We start from the raw sequence: 17,680 nt of genomic DNA on the forward strand, positions 1-17,680 counted from the left end.
GACATTAGGGCATTTAAATGTCATCTCAAGACGGCAAATGTCATGGAAGGGTTGCCAGCATATTCGGAAGACAAGAATAGGTTAGCACATGAAAAGTATTCACCCCTATGACCAAATGGCCCATGTTCCTAAAGAATTGCCATTTTTCCAAGTAGGCCAAAGCCCAACTGTGAGATAGGCTAATGATGTTGTCTGTCCTCCCCGCTGCCCCCTAGCTCTCCCCAGCCCCTGCTCCCGCCCCGGTAGCCGCACTCCTGGGTGCCCTTGTAGAACCTTGAGCTCAGCACCTGTTCAACTCCCATTGAGGTCCCAGCCATGTGAAACTCACCCCATGGGTTTTGTGAAGTCCAATTATCACTCTATAACGGTTATCTACACAATATTTTCTTTTTTAAAAAAGATTTATTTATTCATTTGAGAGAGTAAGCAGGGGGGAGGGGCAGAAGGAGAGAGAGTCCCAAGCCGACTGCACACTAAGCATGGAGTTCGAGGTGTGGCTCGATCTCATGACCCTGAGATCACCACCTCAGCTGAAACCAAGAGTCAGACGCTTAACCAACTGAGCCACCCAGGTGCCCCTCACAATATTTTCTTTAAATAAATTAATTTGTTTTACTTAGATACTTCTTTTCATTTTTTTATCCTTATTGAGGAATAATCTCTATAATAAGATGCACCCATTTTAATTGTGCAGTTCAATGAGTTTTGACAAATGTGTACTGACATGAAATCACAACCAAGATGTAGAATGTTTTCATCACCACAAAACAGTTGCTTTAGGGCCCTTTGCAAAGTTCCCATCCTCAACGCCATCCCAGACAACCACAGGTCTGCTTCTGTTACCGTAGATTATTTTTCCCCTCTCTAGAATTTCATATGAATGAAATTGTACACTATGTACATTGTTGGATCTGGCTTCTTTTGTTCATTATTGTTCTTGACAGTCATCCATGTTGTTGCATCTATTGCTAATTTGCCCCTTTTATTCCCCAATAATTTTTAGAAATATGTTTATTTTCTCAAGAAAACTTGATATCTCTACTCAAATTAGAAAATCAATATCAGGGGCGCCTGCGTGGCTCAGTCATTAAGCGTCTGCCTTCGGCTCAGGTCATGGTCCCAGAGTCTTGGGATCGAGCCCTGCTCAGTGGGGAGCCTGCTTCTCCCTCTCCCCCTGCCGCTCCCCGTGCTTGTGCTCTCTCACTGTCTCTCCCTGTCAAATAAATAAAATCTTTAAAAAAAGAAAAGAAAATCAATAGCAATTACCATGAGTAAAAGGAAACATAAATATGGATACTATGAAAAAAATAATGTTACTAAATTCTAGTGAGATCCTGTTGCTGGAAAAGGTACTCTCCCTTTGCCTAAAAAGAAGCTGAGCCAATGAGAGGTGTTATAGACCTATTATCGATGTAATCAGAAGGATTGAAAGGAATAACTTTCTCGTTACAGGAGTCAGTGTTATTTAAGCCCATGCACAGTGCAACCTAGGATTTCTCATCCCCCGCTTGTGATTCAGTGATACGTATCCCATGCTTTAGGTACACTCTTTCCATAGGTTAAGAATGTGCTGAGCTGCATGTAACAGGAAACCCAAATAACAGTGCCTTGAGCCCACGCACACTGACTGTCCTCATGTCCCAGGAAGTATGGAGCTAGGCGGTGTCCAGGGCTGGAGCAATGCCCCAGATGTCCTCAATGCACCGAGATTCTTTTTCCTCCTTATCTTATTCCATCTTGAGTGAGGGCCTCTGTCCTCATGGTTTCGGGATGGTTTTTCCAACCCTAGGCACCAATCCCCATCCCAGGCAGGAGAAAGGTATGCAAGTAAGTATGTCTTCTTTCTCTTCCCTTTGCCCTGTGTTTAGTATTTCACTCAGTGATAGTGGGATTCGAGAAGGAATTCAGAAAAATGCTTGTGTTCAGGCTACCATGTTAAGCAGAATTTGATGACTTAAATTTTGATAAGAGATGTCTGAGACCAGAATGGCCTTCCATGCTAATGAATGGAACCTCTCAAATGTAGGAAAGGAGAAAATAGTTTTGGACTGGTCAGGCTTCCAGGAAGCCCCAGCTAGCCTGCTTTGGCAATCGATCCTAATCATTTCATGGATTATAAGGATGAGGACTATCTTCTCTCTATACTCTCCAGAAGTCTCAGCCTTTCCCTTCTCTAAGCCGCCATTGCCAGGGAACTATCCGAATTCTCATGCCGGGTACTTAAGAAACTTCCTGTTACTGGCCAAGCTCAATGCATATGAGATTGGCAAACATCATTCCCTCGAAAGTGACATTTCTTTAAGCATTCAAGTTAATCATACTCTTGAACACACATTTTCTTCTGTCCTTGAAACCTCCAATTCAATTTAACATTTAGTATTTTAAAATATTTATAAAACAGGAACATAAGATTTGTCAGGCACAGATAATAACTAAGATTTCTTGATCCTTTTTTTCCCCAACTAATGTGGGATTTCTTACCTGGAATTTGGCCGGGGTGCTCACACCTAATCACTGAGGGGGACTCCACCAACACAACCATTGGTAAAAGGCTATTTTCAATATTTATGGCTACCTCTGCATTGCAACAGCAGTCTTTCTGGAAACAGAAGGATACAGTCATATTAAACTTGGCATAACTATTCCACCAACTGTGACTATTAGGGATTATTATTAGGAAAAGAAGAAAAAGTCCAGAAAACAAAAAGTGTGAACCCTAAACGTGCTCTTGGCTACGAAGTTCTCTAGCCAAAGCTCTGCGCATGAAGTGGACAGAAAGTGAATCTTCTGGGTATTTACTGCCATCTGCTGCTGCCGAGCATCGGAAAGGCATTTTGCAGATCATAGACAGGAGGACGATTAAAAAAAAAAAAATCAAAGCTTATTTTGCTGACGTTAAATTTTTTTTCTTTATTGCTAAACATTTGGCACAAGTATGTTCATTATTTTTTTTTCTGTGAGCTCTGAATGTCCTAAGATATTTGTGAAGGACAAGAGACCTCCACCTGGTCATTTCTTTCTATTTCCCATCATGCAACTACATTCATTTTGAATATCAGTTTGTGTTAAACTGTCTAAAATTCAAGGAAAATAACCAGGAAATAGACTGTTTCTTGTCACAACAAACCGTATGGTTCGTGTGACAGTAAACCTTTTTAAAAATTATTAAAACATGTCATCCTAAGTGATTTGGAGTAGCTCTTTAAGAGATTTATATAACGAAAGTGAAAGCAATTTCTTCGGCTGGTCCGATGGTAGTGGGTTATCAGAACTTATTAACATTAGTGTCACTAAAGTTGGTATACAACCCCCCACTGCTAAATTTGACTGGCTTTTTACCATTTGATTTGGTATCCACTTACAAAGATAACTCTGCAAACTATTCACTTTGGGGGAAAACATTCTTAAACGAATGCAGTTGGAACAATGAGGAACAATACCATTCTTTTTCTAAATTTAATTATGACGGTATGTAATCTCCCTCTCTCTCTCTCTTTTTCTTACCAGAAATGGTCTTTTGTAGGTTTGATTTTTCCATTTGTGCTTAGCCTAAATGCCAGACAGTTTCCTATGGCTTCGGGGATGGAGGCGCACCTGCCCTGTCGTAGCCTTCTGGGATGGAGCGGAGGGGTCTCAGGTGGCTGCCATTGGGATGGGGGTGGGAGGTAGGGAGGGCTGTCCCTGGTGCCTGTTTGCTTGGGAGGGAGGAGCAGTTTTCAGGGGACCAGGGACAATCTCCCCTGGTTGTTTCTTTTGAGGATCAAGGCTCTCCTTGCTGTCCTGGTGACCTATTATTTAAGCTGCAAATACTTGTCAATTATCTGTCTCTGTGAGCATCTCTCAGTAGCTCAGGCTGACCCACTTTGTTTAGAGGAGTTTAGGGATGAGAGCTAAGGTGCAGGGCAAAGAGGGAGACATCCACAAGTTTTTCCTCTACCCTGTTCTATTATATTTCCTTTAGTTTAAAATAGTAATGATGATAAAAAATAATAATAAAACCAGCACAATCTTTCCTTCCTAGAGAATAAGGCTGGCCATTGGAGCAAAGTGGAGAAGGTAACAAGGGTAATGTCATTCCCAAAACTTCTTGATTATGGAGGAAATTATATATAGATCTTTTTCTTTTTCTTTTTTCTGCAGTGGGGAAAAAGAGCAATGGTTGGTGGCTGAGTGACTGAAATACAAATAATCCCAATCCCTGGATATACCATGTTAGATGATGTCTAGTCCAAACCTCATCATCATTTCCACTGGTCACAGGAAATGAAGAACTAAAGCAAATATCCGGATAATTGAGGCAGCCTTCCCATTGCTCCCCACTTTTATAACTTAATAGTGTTTTGCCTTTTGTATCTGAATAGTGTTTCCTCAGTTGCCTGAATCGTGAGATTGTAGCAGCCTCACTGTGTCTCCTCTGCATGGTCCCTTGAGGACTAATAATTAGATTGGTCCGGATATCATATGTCTTGCTCTCCAGGGGCCAGAATGGAAACTGATCCCTTGGAGAGATTCATTGCTCCCTGGGGCCCACTTCTCTGACCCCCCACTCCATCTCTGAAGCCCTAGCCACTGCCTTTGGCAAAAAACACCCTCCCTCCCTCCAGGCAGAGTCCCTGGTGGGGTCTTTCTCCTGCCACCTATGGTCTCAGTTTCTCATTCTCCATCCACTTTTCTGGCTCCCCAGCTGGAGAGTGAGTGTTTCCCAACTTCTTTTCCCCAGGCGTTCCTTGCACCTAGCACCCAAACTCCCACTTCCCAAGTACTCAATAAGCATTTCTGGAATGAATGAACAATTGAGTGAATAAATATTTCATAAAATTCACTGAGTGTAATATGCAAAATTTTCAATGCCTTGGTCTAATAGTTTATTCCTAATGAATGGGCTAAGTCAGTGGGCCCCTGTGGGAGCTGCTGCAGGTGGTGAAGGGAATTGGCAAATGATGGGATTAAGGGGATGGGGAGGCAAGAAGGACAGAATGGAGACGGACATGGCTGAAGATGGCTCTCTTAGAACACGCTGGTCATGCTTGGGCTCTCCGCTGGCTTGGGGCCATGGTGGTCGGATGTATGCTGATAAGGCCCTCCTGACCCCACTCTACTCAGAAGCAGCTCAGAAGCACCTTCATTTCTTACCAACTTCTTTTTTTTTTTAAGATTTTATTTATCTATTTGTCAGAGAGAGAGAGCACAAGCAGGGGGAGAAGCAGGCTCCCCATTAAGCAAGGATCCTGATGCAGGACTTAATCCCAGGACCCTTGGATCATGACCTGAGCCAAAGGCAGATGATTGACTGAGCCACCCAGGCGTCCTACTTCTTGCCAACTTCTGAAAGTGGAAGGCAGGCCCTGATGCTGTTTCCTATCAGCCTAGAGCCTCCATCAGCAGTCATTCGCAGAAATCCAGCAGGTCCCTGTTTTTGTTGAAAGCTCCACCTTTCCATAGAAGGGTTAATTTGGCAGCCCTGTGTCTCCCAGCTCTCATGTTTATGTACAACCCTCCCTGCGCTTTATCTCCAGAATAAAACCGCTCACAAGTAGAAAGCGTGTGCGTGTTAGTTTCAGCACTGCCAGTCCCTGGAGGCTCCAGTAAGCTTCTCAGTGAAGCTCTCATCAGCATGGTTTCAGAATCAGTTCTTTTTCCTTCTTCACTTTCATCTCTGCAGAATGGAAATGTGAGCTTCCTAATGCACCAAGGAGTTAACAACAGAGGTTGCACGGGGAAAGGGTTAAAATCGGCTACAGAAATTTGGATTCTTTGGTGGCAGCCGACCTTCTTGGCGGCAGTATCTCCCTGCTGCTGGTGATGGATACTTCTGAGGAAAGTCTGGGTGCGTTTCTGAGCGTTGGGCCTCATGTAGTACCCTTATCAGCCCCAGGGGCCAGAGGACACCCCCAGCTGCTTGCTCATCATGGTCACCACTGTGCCTTGTAAAACAGGTCCTGAGACAGCAGCTTGAAGAACATTTGATTGTGTTTGTGGAGCAGCCACCAGCCCCCGCAGCCCCCCGCCCCCGCCCCACAGCAGGCAGCCTCAGAGAAGGTGGCATACTTCCTGGTGTGGTATGATGGTACTAGGGTGGGCATAAGGACTTTGTCCCCCCAGAATCAGGGTTGTGTGTTTTGATCTGCCTGGTGGATCACTTAGAGACCTGCATAGATCTGGCCATGTTTCAATTGCTCAGGCTGAAGCAGCTTCTGTCAAAAGAATTTAAAGAGATAAAACACCCTTTTTTTTTCTTTCTTTCTTTCTTTCTTTTTAAGATTTATTTGTTTATTTGAGAGAGAGAGAGAGAGAGCATGCGTGCATGAGTAGGGGCAGGGGCAGAGGGAGAGAGGGAGAGAATCTTCAAGTAGACTCCCTGTTGAGTGCAGAGCCAATCACAGGGCTCGATCCCATGACTCATGAGATCATGACCTGAGTGGACACCAAGAGTCGGACATTCAACCAACTGAGCCACCCAGGTACCCCCTTCTTTTCTTACTGGATTCAGGTGTTCAGATCACAGGCTGACTGTGGAGATGATGGAACAGAGAAGTCAGTGACCACACATAACAAGGAATAGAGTCTTAGCCAAAGCCATTTGGAAAAGCCACCACACAAACAAATGACTATCAACCTTAAAAAGCACCAACATCAGGGGTACCTGGGTGGCTCTGTCGGTTAAGCATCTGCCTTCAGCTCAGGTCATGATCTCGGGGTCCTAGGATCAAGCCCCACACTGGGCTCCCTGCTCAGCAGGGAGTCTGCTTCTCTTTCTCCTTCTTCCCCACCAATCCCCCCCCAATCGTGCTCTCTCTGTCTCTCAAATAAATAAATATATCTTAAAAAAAAAAAAAAAAGCACCAACATCAATCCCCAGGGAGGGAGAAAAATGTGATTTCCAGAGTTATCACATTACAGTATTCAAACTGTCCAGTTTTCAACCAAACATTAGGAAGCATACAAAGAAACAGGATGGCTTATTCACAGGAAAGAAAGAAACGGTCAGAAACTATCCCTGATGAAGCCCAGACATTAGACTTATAAGACAAAGACTTTAAATGACCTGTGTTAAATATGCTCCAAGAGCCAAAAGGAGCCATGGACAAAGAACTCAAGGAAATCATGAGACTGAAGTATGAATTAGTAGGGAATCTTCATAGAGAAATAGGAATTATTTTTATAAAGAACCAAATAGAAATTCTGGAGCTGGAAAGTACAACAGCTGAAATGAAAAGTTCACTAGAGGGGGGTCAACATCCCAGAAGAACACCCTGGACCCAGTAAGTAATTGCTCCCCATTCCAACTGTATGCTGCTTACAAGACACTCACTGTAGATCCAAAGACACAGGGGCGCCTAGCTGGCTCAGCCAGTAGAGCACATGACCCTTGATCTCAGGGTCGTGAGTTCGAGCCCATTGTTGTATATAGAGATTACTTAAAAAGTAAAATCTTAAAAAAAGCAAAGACACAAATAGGTAGAAAGTGAAAGGATAGAAAAGTTATTCTATGCAAAGAATAACCAAAGGAGCTGGGGAGGCTAGGTTAATATCAGACAAAATAGATTTTAACTAAAAAATTGTTACAAGAGACAAAGACTTTATGTAATGATAAAAGGACCAATTTACCAAGAAGGTATAACAGAAAGATATACACACCAAACCAGAGGCCCAAAATATATGAGGCAACACTGATAACCAAAGGGAAAAATTGATAGTTATACAATAATAGTTGGAGACTTTGATATCCTACTTTCAATAGTAGATAAAGCATCTAGACAGAAGATCAATATGGGAATAGAGGATTTGAACAATACCATGGACCCATGGGGCCTAACAGACACACAAAGCACTCCACCCAACTACAGCAGAATACACATTCTACTCATGCGTACATGGAGCATTTGCCTGGATAGACCTTCTAATGTTATGTTTTCAGGTCATAAAACAATTCTCTTTAAATGGTTGAATCATATAATGTATCTTCTCTGACCACAATAAAATGAAACTAGAAATCATTAATGGGAGAAAAACAAAAATTCACAAATAATTAAAATTAAACAACTCTTAAACAACCAGCAGGTTAAAGAAGAAATCACCAGGGAAGCTAGAAAATACTTAAAAACAAATGGAAATGAAAACACAGCATACCAAAATGTATGTAATGCAGTGAAAGCAGGGATCAGGAGTAATATATGGATATAAATGCTCACATTTATTTTATAAGTAAGCTCTACACCCAATGTGGGGCTTGAACTCAATTCTGAGATCAAGAGTTGCACGCTCCACCAACTGAGCCAGCCAGGCAGCCCTAAATGCTTACATTTGAAATAAACAAACAAGGGGCGCCTGACTGGCTCAGTTGGTGGAGCATGCAATTCTTGATCTTGGGGTTTTGAGTTGGTCCCCACAGTGGGCCTAGAGCATACTTAAAAAAATAAATTAAATTAAAACAAATAGAGATTTGGGGAGAATGGCGGCCTGGAGAGGGCAGGGAAGCTGCGTGCCCTTTCTCCAGACCTCACCCTACCTCACTCTTCCACCTGGCTGTTCCTGAGTTACATCCTTTTATAATCAACCACTGATCTGGTTCCATAGGAAGGAGAGTGCAGTGAGAAGAAAATGATGGCCATAATGACAGTGATCAAGTTGGTGAATGCTGGACTGGAAGTGAGAGCTGATTACATGTCTTTCATTGCTATACCTTTGCTTCATCCTGGGATCAGAGTACAACGGTCTAATGGAATTCATCAGTTCAAGTGTCAGGAGTGGTGCTTTGTGTTGTCTAAGCCACCCCTGGGACCATTGGCTGAGACCGTGATGACCAAACAAAAGGTGCAAAAGACAGCCAAGCAGGTAGAAATGTCCCTGCAAACATGTGCAGCCAGAAGATCCTTTGAAACCTCGATCACCTGTTCAAGAAAGAACAAGAGAGAAACAAGACCAACAATATTTGTTACTGATAAAGAGAGTGAATCAAAACAAGAGACCACAGCTTCAGCTGAAGCAGAATGAAGTGACTCAGGAGAACTCTGCTGATCCAAGTAATACACTGTACATACAGAGGCCTCGAGACCTCTAACTCTGTCGTTTCCAGAGAAGTCTGTGGAGAAATGGCCAACCATGTAGAGAGCAAATGTTATACCAATGGGGTACACAGATTGCAATGATTAAAGTCAACAAGATATAGGGGCACCTGCGTGGCTCAGTCGTTAAGCGTCTGCCTTCGGCTCAGGTCATGATCCCAGGGTCCTGGGATTGAGCCCCACGTTGGGCTCCCTGCTCGGCGGGAAGCCTGCTTCTCCCTCTCCCACCCCCCCCACCCCCCGCTGGTGTTCCCTCTCTCACTGTGTCTCTCTGTCAAGTAAATAAAATCTTTAAAATAATGAAATAAAATCAACAAGATATAAAAAAAATTAAAACAAATAAAACAAAAACAAAGAAATAACCTGGCTTTACATCTTAAGGAACTAGAAAAGGAAGAACCAACTAACCCAAAGCCGACAAAGGAGGGAAATAATAAAGATTATAGCAGAAATAAAATTGAAAATCAACAAGGCAAATAGAAACAACAGGCAAAAAGCTGGTGCTTTGAAAATCAATAAAATTGGCCCACTGCTTTGAAAATCAATAAAATTGGCACACCTTTAGCTAGACTGACTAAGAAAAAATCAGACATAGACACAGCGGTATTATTACTGACCTGCCAGAAATAAAAAAGATTATCAGAGAAAACTATCAGCACTGTACACCAACAAATCAGATACCCAGATGAAATGGACAGATTTTGAGAAACGTATAAATTACCTAAACTGACTCAAGAAGAAATTAAAAATCACAACAGACTAAAGAAGACATCCAGATGGCCAACAGACACATGAAAAAATGCTCAACATCACTCATCATCAGGGAAATGCAAATCGAAACCACAGTGAGGTATCAGCTCACACCTGTCAGATCGGCTCTTAACAAAAAGACAAAAGACAACAAGTGTTGGTGAGAATGTGGAGAAAAGGGATGTCGGTGAGAATGCAAACTGGTGCAGCCACTGTGGAAAACAGTATAAAGGGTCCTCAAAAAATTAAAAGTAGAACTACTGTATGATCCAGCAATCCCACTTCCAGGTACTTATCTGAAGAAAATGAAACCTCTGTACCCCCATGTTCATTGCAGCATGATTTACAATAGCTAAGATATGAAAGCAACCTAAGTGTCCATCAATGGATGAATGTTCATCAAAGGATGCATGTCCATTCATCAGCGGATGAATGAATGAACATCAACATGTTCTTTATGTGTATAGTATATATACAATGGAACATTATTCAGCCATTAAAATTCAACCATTTCAACCATTAAAAAATGAAGTCCTGGGGCGCCTGTGCGGCTCAGTTGGTTAAGTGTCTGCCTTCGGCTCAGGTCATGGTCTCAGGGTCCTGGGATCGAGTCCCGCATCAGGCTCCCTGCTCAGTGGAGAGCCTGCTTCTCCCTCTCCCTCTGTCCCTCTCCCTGCTCCTTCTGCCTCTTACTCACTCTCTCTCTCTCAAATAAATAAATAAAATCTTAAAAAAAATAAAATAAAATCCTGCCATTTGCAAGAACATGGATGAAGCTTGAGGGCATTTTACTAAATGAAATAAGTCAGACAGAAAAGATAAATACTGTATGATTTCACTTATATCTGGAATCTAAAAAGAAACAACAAAACAAAACAAACAAAAACCATGAGCTCATGGATATTGAGTTGCTGGAGGCAGGGAGCACCAGGGGAGGGGGGCAAAAAATGTCTAAAGATGGTCAAAAATTACCCATTTTCAGTTATAAAATGAATAAGTCATGAGGATGTAATGTGCAGAATGATGACTATAGTTAATAATACTGTATTGCATGGGCGCCTGGGTGGCTCAGGTGTTAAGCGTCTGCCTTCAGTTCAGGTCATGATCCCGGGGTCCTGGGATTGAGCCCCACATTGGGCTCCCTGCTCAGTGGACAGCCTGCTTCTCCCTCTCCGTGCCGCTCCCCCTGCTTGTGTTCCCTCTCTCGCTGTATCTCTCTCTGTCAAATAAATAAATAAAATCTTAAAAAAAATAATAATACTGTACTGCATATTTGAAACTAATTAGAGGATTGAATCTTGAAAGTTCTCATCACAAGAAAAAACTTTTTTATAACTATATTTAATGACGGATGTTTCCTGGACTTATTGTGTTGACCATTTTGTAATATATACAAATATCGAATAACTATGTTGTACACCTGAGACTAATATAATGTTATCTCAATTATATCTAAATAATAAATAAATAAATAAATTGCAACATACCTCTAACAAGTTAAGAAATTGAATCAGTCCTTTATTTTTTTTTAATTTTTTTATTGTTATGTTAATCCCCATACATTACATCATTAGTTTTAGATATAGTGTTCCATGATTCGTTGTTTGTGCATAAAAATATGGAACGCTTCACGAATTTGCGTGTCATCCTTGCGCAGGGGCCATGCTAATCTTCTCTGTATCGTTCCAATTTTAGTATATGTGCTGCCGAAGCGAGCACTGAATCAGTCCTTTAAAAAGACTCTTAAGAAAAGGGCGCCTGGGTGGCTCAGTCAGTTAAGTATCTGAGTTTCAGCTCAGGTCGTGATCTCAGGGTCATAGGGTCAGGCCCCTCGTTGGGCTCTGTGCCCACCGTGGAGTCTGCTTGGGATTCTCTCTCTCCTCTCCCTCTGCCTCTCCCCCTGCTCACTCGCTCTCTCTCTCAAATAAATAAATAAATAAATAAATAAATAAATAAATAAAATCTTTAAAATAAATAAATAAATAAAAGACTCCCAACAAAGAAAACCCAGGACCAGATGGCTTTATTGGTAAATTTTTTTTTTAAGACTTTATTTATTTTTCAACAGAGAGAGAGAGACAGCGAGAGAGGGAACACAAGCAGGGGGAGTGGGAGAGGGAGAAGCAGGCTTCCCGCTGAGTAGGGAGCCAGATGTGGGACTCGATCCCAGGACCCTGGGATCATGACCTGAGCGGAAGGCAGACGCTTAACGACTGAGCCACCCAGGTGCCCTATTGGTAAATTTTACCAAACATTTAAAGAAGAATTAATATCAATCCTACTCAAACTCTTCCAAAAAATAGAATGAGAGGGAACACTATCTAACTCATTCTATGAGGTCAGCATTACCCTGATACCAAAGCCAAACAAAGATACCACAAGGAAATAAAACTATCAACTAATATCAATTATGAATATAGACCCAAAAATCCTCAACAAAATAATGGCAAACTAAATCCAACAGCCTATCAAAAAGATTACATCCATGGCCAAGAGGCATTTGTCTCAGGAACGCAAGGGTGGTTCAACACAAGAAAATGAGTCAATGTAATAAACTACATTCATAGAACAAAGAGGAACAATCCACACAATCATCTCAATAGATGCAAAAAATAAATAAATAAATAAAAGCATTTGACAAAATGCAATACCCTTTCATGATAAAAACACTCAGCAAACTAGGACTAGAACTTCTTTAACATGATAAAAGGACATTTATGAAAAATCCACAACTAACATCGTGATTGATCAATGGTGAAAAATGAAAGCTTTACTCTTTACTCTTTACTCTTCAGATCAGGAACAAGACAAGGATGCCCATTTTCACTACTGTTTCTCAACACCACTAGAAGTCTTAGTTAAAGCAATTAGTCAAGAAAATTTCCATGTGGGGTGCCTGGGTGGCTCAGTTGGTGAAGCGTCTGCCTTCGGCTCAGGTCACGATCCCGGGGTCCTGAGATCAAGCCCCGCATCGGGCTCCCTGCTCCACGGGAAGCCTGCTTCTCCCTCTCCCACTCCCACTGCTTGTGTTCCCTCTCTCACTGTGTCTCTGTCAAATAAATAAATAAAAATCTTTAAAAAAAAAAAAGAAAGAAAGAAAAAGAAAATTTCCATGTCTCGGCTATTGTGAATAAAAGATATGTTTTCTCCAAACAAGGCAGAGGACAGAGGCATAAGATTCCACACAGTTCATTACAACCACAGCCCAGTTCTGTTGCCCTCAGTTGACCCTCACATTTTTCCATCATATTATAAGACGGTTCCATAGTTTTTACTAATTGAGGGGTGAATTCTAAAGTGGATAACTTTATTCTTATTTCCGTCCTTCTGAGAGCTTAGAAGATACCTCACTGTTAGCCCTATGTACCCCTGATATCCATAGTTCAAGAATTCAAGATGAAAGATGGACGATGGGCGCCTGGGTGACTCAGATGGTTAAGCGTCTGCCTTCGGCTCAGGTCATGATCCCAGACTCCTGGGATCGAGTCCCGCATCGGGCTCCCTGCTCAGCGGGGAGCCTGCTTCTCCCTCTGCCTCTCTCTCTCTCTCTGTCTCTTATGAATAAATAAATAAAATCTTTAAAAAAAAAAAAGAAAGAAAGATGGACGATGTTAATGTCACCAGCATGGTGAATAGTTGGCTTTATTAGGGAGGCCTGTTTCCCAGTCAGGACCCCACAGAAAGTGGGCTTTATATTTTTTGCCTTGGGTTGAAACTCTGAGTTCCTTGGTTTCTCAATTGCAAGGGATAAATCACTTTACAAGGGAATACCTAAATATTGGTCAACTTTGAGGGGGCCTGTTTGTTTGTTTTAAATAAAAAGATGAACTTTTGATTTTAGATTTACAGAATTATTGAGAAGATAATACAAAGAGTTTCCATATACCCTGCACCCAGTTTCCTCTATTATTAGCATCTTACGTTAGTAGGTACATTGGTCACAATTAGTAAACCAATTGTTGGTACTTTATTATTAATTAAGGTCCATACTTTATTCAGATTTTCTGTTTTCCCCTAACATCCTTTTTCTGTCCCAGGATCCCACCCAGTATACCACATTACATTTAGAAGTCAAATCTCCTTGGGCTTCTCTTGGCCATAACAGTTTCTCTGGGTTTTCATGTTTTTGATGACTTTGACAGCTTTGAGGATTGCTGATCAGGTATTTTGTAGAACGTCCCTTTGTTTTGATTCCTCTGATGTTTTTCTCGCGATTAGTACCATTAGTACCATTCCCGTCGTATTGTATCAAGGTTACCTGCTAGCAATATGACTCATCACTGTGGACTTAACCTTGATCACTTGGTTGAGGATTTGCCAGTTTTCTCCCCTGGAAAAGTACTCCTTTTGCTCTCCCTTCCCATACTGTCCTCTTTGGTGGAAAGTTGAGCGGGCCAGCGCCTCAATGCTATGAACATTTTAATCTTTGCATTCCTCTGGTGGCCTGCCTTCCCTTGATCAGAACAACACCCACGTCAGTGCACATGCACACACACACACTTCCTGAGTTGCCACAGACACCTTTTCCAGAGCGCTTTTTCCCTTCCTTGTGCATCGCTTGCTCTCGATACAGTGAGTCTGCACTGTACTTTGAATAAATATTCTCATGAAGCAAGAATTGGGCACGTGGGTGTCACGAGGCAGCAGGAGACAGTTTCTGTGACCCGCGGTGAAGAGGCTGTGAGTGGTGGAGAAGGCTTGTTTGTTTGTTTAAGGCTGTCGGCGGTGACACGTGGGGCAGCTAATCACCACATCACTCATCGACAGCGTAATTATCGTCCCTGTTAAAACATCAGCGCCTGCTAGCAAGTATCATTAAGTTTAAATTGGATCCCTGAGCAATGTTCTAATTACAATATTTGAATTTTTAAAACGAACTCATAGAAAGATTAATTGCCTACTGTAATTAGTGATTTCCTCCTATTGGACAGAAATATGCAATGTATTTTTTCTTACAATGTATTTTTGAAGTAAGTGATGATTTCATCCTTGCAGCACTAGGGTCGGCTTATGTATATGATTCATTAATTACATCTCACTTCTTATTAGAATATATTAATTCTAAATATTATATTTTATATATAACATATAATATGTATTATGTTACATATAATATCTCATATATGCATATTATATGTTTATTTATAAATATATGTTTGAATGTTTATATATTTATAGATAAATATAATATGGAGAATAATATAGAATGTAACAGTCCATGTTACATCATATATATTCTATATTCTATTAAATGTTATATTATATATAACTGATTATTAAATTCTATATTCTTATTAGAATATATATGCATGTTTATAAAATATCATCATGGTTGAAAATTTGACAGTGGGGAATGGCAAGATGCCAATTCTTTTTTTTTTAAGATTTTATTTATTTATTTGAGAGAGAGAGAGAGCACGAGTGGAGGGGAGGGGAGAGGCAGAGGCAGAGGGAGAAGCAGGCTCCCTGCTCAGCAGGGAGGCAGATGCTTAACCAACGGAGCCATTCAGGTGCCCCGGGAAGTCATGTTTTAATTAAAATAGAAAATGTACTCCTCGGTATTGACCCTATGCTTTTTAGGCTACCATGGAGCAGACATGGACACGCTGGCCCTGGCAAACAGGGAAAGCTGGTTGAGAATGTCAACCTTCATCCCTACCCACAGAGGCCTTGCCCACTGCCACTGTGTTTGGCCGGGCAGGCCGTGTGCTGCACAACTCCAGAGAGCATCATTCATTCAGAGTCTATAGTATGGCCATCCTGACAGTCTCCTAGAGTTGTACCATGTGGCTCTGGGTCTCCCATAAATTATGTATGTGGCAGAGAGGTTTTCTGAACACTTACCTCATTTTTCTCTTTCTTTTTTTAATCCAATGTGCTCCTAGGATTTACTATTTAATGACTTACCCCTCTTGGATCTAATCCATTTGGATCTACCATCAACGCCTAGGAAGGGCAGTCTGGCCGTTTACCATCATTGGATCCTTTGCTCTCTGTCACTCGACAAATAGGTACCAGCACTCCAGTCTATGCCTCTCAGTGGGCTTTCCTTCTCTTGTTTTGAAAGGCAGGCATGGAGAATCTTTTCTTTCCTGCAATCCCATGACCCACAGGGGTACAAAGTCTATCAAGATCTGCTGAAACAGAGAACCACTCAAAGTCATATTGGAAACTTGCATGTAGATATTCATGGCAGTGTTAGTCATAATATTCAAACTCACGTGTCCATCCACTGATGAATGCATAAACAAAATGTAGTACATCCATACAGTAAAATGTTATCCTGCCACGAACAGGAATGGATTCCTGACACCTGCTACAACATGGCAGAACCTTGAAAACATGACGCTAAGTGAAAGAAGTCACACACGAAAGGCCGCATGTTGAATGATTCCACGTATCCGAATGTTCAGAACAGGGAAATCTAAAAAAAAAATTTTTTTAAGATTTTATTTATTTGTCAGAGAGAGAGAGCACAAGCAGGGGGTGTGGCAGGCAGAGGGAGAAGCAGGTTCCCCACTAAGCAAGGAGCCTACGTGGGACTCAATCCCAGGACCTAATCCCAGGACCCTGGGATCATGATTTGAGCTGAAGGCGGATGCTTAACTGACTGAGCCACGCAGGGGCCCCAGAACAGGCGAATCTAGACAGACAATACATTAGTGGTTGCCAGGCGTGGAGGTGGGAGGTTGGGGAGTGACTGCTCATGGATACGGGGTTTCTTTTCAGGGTAATGAAACTGTTCTAAAATTAGGTAGTGGTGGCACTCACACCAGCAGCTCACTCTGCATTTTTACCGCGCCTTTCACCCGAGACACTTTCCAGCACCCTGCGTTGGATAATGATGATACCTTCCTGGGAAAACGCTAGGCTTCCAAGAAACTGCCATATAAGAACCCAGCTCACCTTGCTCAGCAACAGGAACCCGGGAGTCGGCTCAGCTCAACTCCCACAATCACCTCCGTGAGGCGGGATGTTTATTTTTTTGATCCTGAGATACCAAAGGATGACCTGGATTTCTGCTTAGCAGCCTTGTACAACCACCACACAGGGACATTCAAGAACAAAAGTGAGATACTCTTACGCCAGGAGACCACCCAGGATACCCATGGAATCATCAAGATCCAATTCCTCGGAGAACTTTTACCCCTTCCTCCGCCACCTTCCATCATTTCCCGAGCTAACATCAGACACTGGATCAGCCTGAAGAAGGAGTCTATCCACAGCATCTAAGGATCCATAGCGTCCCCTCACACTGTAGCCACCAATGGAGGCTATTCGAGAACGAATGATGGTGGCTTCTTTTCTACCTAATGTTGACAGGTCCCTGGACTAATTAATCATAGTGGAACATCCTGAGGCCCACCTCCATTAAATAGAACTGTGCTGGAAAAAAATAAAATAAGGGGCACCTGGGTGGCTCAGTCGTCAAGCGCCTGCCTTCGGATCAGGTCATGATCCCGGGGTCCTGGGATCGAGCCCCACATCGGGCTCCCTGCTCTGCGGGAAGCCTGCTTCTCTCTCTCTCTCTGTCTCTCATGAATAAATAAATAAATAAAATCTTTAAAAAATAAATAAATAAAAAATAAAATAAAATTAGGTAGTGGTGACGGTTGCACAACTCTGTGAATATACTGAAAACCACTGACTTGTTCGCTTTAAAAGGATGGATTTTATGGTGTATATGTCAATAAAGCTGTAGAAAAGTTTAAAAATCATATCAGAATCACAGAACTTTAGAGATGCATTTTAGGGGTCTCTAGACACATTCCTCCTTTTACATATGAGAAAAATAAGGTTCTAGGCAGTTGCTTGATTGTCCACCATCACAATAGTCTGTTAATTGCACCACTGTGATTCACTTG

The 17,680-nt window shown here is 42.0% G+C and overlaps 1 non-coding gene and 1 pseudogene across 1 annotated transcript; one reads left to right on the plus strand and one right to left on the minus strand.

Moving 5' to 3' along the window:
* Nucleotides 1-11,427: 11,427 nt before the first annotated feature.
* Nucleotides 11,428-11,534, minus strand: LOC118554046 (U6 spliceosomal RNA). The gene has a single exon (XR_004926339.1). It is a non-coding gene; the product is annotated as a U6 spliceosomal RNA (small nuclear RNA).
* Nucleotides 11,535-16,157: 4,623 nt separating this feature from the next.
* Nucleotides 16,158-17,169, plus strand: LOC118553820 (cilia- and flagella-associated protein 276 pseudogene; annotated as a pseudogene).
* Nucleotides 17,170-17,680: the final 511 nt, after the last annotated feature.

Source organism: Halichoerus grypus, chromosome 12 (genome assembly GCF_964656455.1).
Source record: "Halichoerus grypus chromosome 12, mHalGry1.hap1.1, whole genome shotgun sequence".
NCBI classification, from domain to species: Eukaryota; Metazoa; Chordata; class Mammalia; order Carnivora; family Phocidae; genus Halichoerus; species Halichoerus grypus.